Raw genomic sequence first — 4,860 nt, 5'->3', positions numbered from 1 at the left:
TATGAATGTTATAACAAATTAACGTTATTATCGATACTTCTAATTCAATAATCGAGGCATTATTCACTTTTATCTATAATAACGTTAATTTGTTATAACAATCATATCTATTGGATACGTCGACGATGTCACAGCATAGTGAGGCTACCAGAGGAAGAGCCATTGGCTATTTTGAGTGCGGGAAAAGCGCGAGTGAGATCGCTGTACTCTGCGGGGCACACGAGACCACCGTCAGGCGCTGGATACGTCGGTACCGCGAAGGCGGAGACCACGCACTGCGTGACCGGAGAGCGGAGAACAGAGGGCAGAAAAGGACTTCGGAGATCGATGACCAGCAGCTGCTGAGCAGGATCGAAGAAGATCCCTTCGCTAGTGTCAGCGACATAGTGGAGGAGATAGATTATCCAGCTTCAGTGACCACCGGCCTGCGGCGTTTACACTCTGCAGGTATTCACTGCCGTCGTCCAGCGCGTAAAATCCCATTAACTCCTGCTCACCGTGAGCAGAGAGTTGGCTATGCCCTCGCGAATCTTTCGCGGAGCCGTGCAAATTGGAAGGCTACGATATGGACCGATGAAAAGGTTTTCATATCGTTGCCCTCTCAGGCTCAGGCCTTGCACGTGTGGCGCCCGAACGATACCCGGTTGCAGCCAAACCACGTCTTCCAGACTCATCGGTCTGGACGCGTATCGTGTGGCGTATGGGGCTGGATTTCCGGTGAACATATCGGTGATCTTGTGGAGATTTCTCCACGTATGAATTCCCGGGAATACATTCGCATCTTGGAAGAAATTTTTCTCCCAAGCGTGCGTAATGTATATCCCGCGGATGAAGTACCGGTGATCCGATTTGTGCAGGACAATTCAGCGATCCATACCTCACGCGAAACGCGAGCGTGGTTTGCGCGACACCCGGAGTTGGAAGTGGTGGATTGGCCCGCTCGATCACCGGATCTCAATTTAATTGAGAACGTCTGGGCATTGATGTCCAGACGATGGATAGAGCCAGGCGCGAGGACGAGGGCAGCGATTCTCGATCAAGCGAAGAATATCTGGGAAGGCCTTAGGTCTGACCCAGAGTTCTTAGCTAACTTGACTAACTCGATACCTAATCGACTTAATCAAGTGATCGAGCGGAATGGCTACTGGACGGATTATTGAATGAGCTTTACTGTTGTTGGTTTCGAATGGGTATTTTTTTAGATGGATCGGATTGCATGGTATAAAAAAGGAATGTGCTCTGCCACGTGTCGGATCCAAAAATCGGCCCTTTTCAGGGCCACCAATATTATTTAACGTAAATCAATTTTCGGAGTACTGAAAAAAAGAAAAAAAAAATAAATTATATAAGATAAAAAATACAGTATATAATCTGAAAAGACAATAATATATATATATATATATATGTGTGTGTGCACGTTTTTATTTCAGGAATAATTATTTATCATTTACGTTATGAAAAATCAAGATAAAAAAGAGTATCTCCTCATGGTAGGCCAGGGTAAAGAGAAAGTAGAACCGAATTATCACACTTCAATCTATTTCTGACTTAAGACTGTCCTGCAGCAAACTATTAGGATAATACACTGGATTAAAAAGGAAGGAGGGCAGGCACATTGCATATGGATGTCTTCGTGGCAGCTAACATCCAGCTAAATAATAGAATAGGTATGTATAACTTTATGAATATGGAAATAATTTATGCTTACTTTTAAGAATGAATTTTCATACTCTTTCTAATATTTTTCAGCCACTGGGTAAATATACTCGTGGATAACAGTAATATATGAATTTTCAAAAGTTAGCGAAGGAAGAGAAGACTAATATAATGCAGCGTAAGGATTTGTTTGCCCACTTTAAAGTGCTACGTAACTTACAGGATTAACAAGCTCTAAGTGATGAGAATAACAATTTACCACTGAATTTGCCTATACGCACTGGTAGCAGAAATTGAAAATAATGCAAGATATCTTAATCCGTAAGGAGTTACTATTAATCATTTGAATATTCTTCAATTTAAGTTTAAGTATTAAAGTTTTCTTCGAATATAGGCTATAATTGTAAAATCATTGCAAATTTGCTGCTTTTGGATACTGCGAAAGAACAAAAGGACCCAGCAACATTACCCACAACAGGAATGTATTCTGATTCTGCAACTATAAACTGTTCTGTCACCATTCAACAATATTCACTCATGGTTACGTAATGAGATGTAGTGTAAGTAAATGGATTTTAATATATTGGCTTTTTCTTTTTTACATATTTAGTATATTTGAAAATTAATAAGAAATTAATTATATTGCGTAGAAACATTAGCTGGATAATAGCAGAATGGCTTCTGGATAATGTATTGCATGACACTGGACAGATTTACGTAAATAGCTGTTTCTTGGACCTGTGGCAGTTGAGCTGTCAGGAGCTCTCAGAGGTTCTCTTCCAGCATCATCAATTGGAAATAGATACGAAAGCTTGTCACTATTGATATTAGGTTTCTGCAAAAAAATCTGAGTTAACGATTATCTATTTTAATAATGAATTGCATCTTCTTTATTCGTAGAATCTTATTGCTGTAAGCTTGGGATCCATAGTTGACTTGCAAGCTCCAATGGACTTTACGACTCAAGAATATAGCTCCTTATTATTAATATAAAAGTTAATGATGTGTTATTCTTGACAAAATATCAACAACATAAATTTAATTTAAAATATATATTTTCAGTTATTTTTATACACCATATGTTACACAATAATAGGTTAAAACTAAAATACATATTTTTTATACAAATTTATAACACTTAATATGATTTTATTAAAAGTTCATCACTTACAAGTTATTTTAATAAATTAATACAAATTACAGAGGTTAAGTTGCACATTTTGACACTTCACTCATTGGAATATGCCCTCTTCTTTTTATTGATCTGTCGTTTGATTACTATATTATTACCGCTTCTATCAGTATACCAAAATTCCTATCACTATACCAAAAACGTGCTCGAGCAGAATCAATGGGCACATGGGGTATCATATGTCTTTCTCTCTCACTCTTATGCTATTAGACAGAGAAAGAAGAAAATTCTTACTATACCATTTTATCCCGAGATGATATACTTTTGACAAAAGTAAGACGATCAACCGCTACACTCGAGTATATGCAATTTACCAGATTCTCCTTATTCTCCCCACCACGACTCCTATACGTCATCGTGACGTCATCTGACGTCACCGTGACGTTTTACGCTTTGGTGAGAACTAGAGACCTGAAGCTGTCCAGCTAGTTACAAATCTAGTAGGCCATTCTTCACGAGCAGATTCGATGAATGTCAGTGTACTATTATTTATATTAGTATCACAGTTTTTAGTAGAAGATAAATTCTCAGTTTCGCAATCTCTGTTACCATCATTAAATATTTTCCTTTTCTTATTTAACTCCTCGGTATAGCCTATAACAAAAAATTATTACTGTAAAATTCATATTTATATTTGTCTTTTCAAAATATTAATTATAACTATTAAAGAATTTATAAACCATTACACTTAATTTCATGTATTAAAAGGGCAAACATTTTTATAGATATAATCTTAGAATTTTTTAAAATTTGTTCATCTATACTTAATATGGCAAGGCAAAGGATGTTCAAAATATATAATGGTACACATAAGTTTCAACCAAATACTAGCTAAACTATATAAAATATTATATGCATTATTCTATAGCTGTTCATTTAGTCTTATTCTAATTCTGATATAGAATTGGTGATGAAAGTGTAAGGAGTTATGCTGTAACACCCAATCAATTAAATAAGTCTTTCAACATATACTGAAGCATTCATTAATTGAAGTCTATGGCGAAATATATAATTAAATTAAATTGATATATATATATAGCAATGTTGCAATATTAAATATATATAGGTCTACGCAAATAAATTACTACTATCTAGAGCCATTTTGGATGTTAACTATATAAATTACACAATATTATTTAATTATATAAATATAAAACCAAAAATTGATGAATTTGTTATTTTACCTATGTTATTAAAATTATTATTTTCTTTTTCGCAGGAACCAGAAATTGGTGAAACTGATCCATCAGGTTTTGTCATCGTAGAGACATTTGCTGCTTGTATATAATTGAAATTTCCTTCTAAGTTTTCAGTTATTTTATCTGACTTGTCACTATAGAAAGTATAAGCATTAGGTTTTATTCCATTTTCACAATCTTTAATATAAGACATATTATCATTGTTATTATGTCTTTTACTATCGTTAGGTAGTTTTCTTTTCTTATTCTTGTTTCTATATTTAATTCGCATTTCAGCATATTCTCCTTTATTATTTATTGATTCTGCTGCTTCTTTCTCCTTTTTTAAGTGCTCTCTAGAGTCTAGAGCAAAAGATTTCAAATATTTAAGATAAAATGATAACCAATTTAAGCTGCAATGATTTGAGAATATTGATAATTTACTTACCACTTGTTACCAGTAAACGACCCGCGTACTTGCATCCGTTGGAGTATTTCGCAATACATTCATTAGTTTCCTGTTGTAAATTGTAAATTTTATCTCGTTTACATATATAAAACGATTTATCATGAAATCGAATTAAAGCAAACATTATTGCAATTATATAGTCGCAGAAATGTACAACACCAAACTAGAACTTATTCACATTACTTTTTCCAATAACTTATTGATTCCAGAATGTTTCAGAGAAACCGTTAGAAGATTTATTCAAATTTATATATGTACAAATGTAGTTCTGATATTACCCATCTAATTTGAAAAACTGAACATCCCAGCTACTAAAGCATGAATACTAACACTATAAACCGAATCGGAAATAGGTGCATCTGGTG

General features: G+C 34.7%; 1 long non-coding RNA gene across 1 annotated transcript; it reads left to right on the top strand.

Moving 5' to 3' along the window:
- Positions 1 to 2,108: 2,108 nt before the first annotated feature.
- Positions 2,109 to 2,672, top strand: LOC136783795 (uncharacterized). Its single transcript, XR_010824323.1, has 3 exons — positions 2,109 to 2,216; positions 2,307 to 2,487; positions 2,557 to 2,672. It is a non-coding gene; the product is annotated as an uncharacterized lncRNA (long non-coding RNA).
- The last annotated feature ends 2,188 nt before the right edge of the window (positions 2,673 to 4,860 follow it).

This window comes from Prorops nasuta, unplaced genomic scaffold (genome assembly GCF_024137725.1).
Source record: "Prorops nasuta isolate Cenicafe-Biocafe unplaced genomic scaffold, Cenicafe_Pnas_1.2 PNAS00035, whole genome shotgun sequence".
Taxonomy (NCBI): Eukaryota; Metazoa; Arthropoda; class Insecta; order Hymenoptera; family Bethylidae; genus Prorops; species Prorops nasuta.
This window is presented reverse-complemented; position numbering and strand designations above follow the sequence as displayed.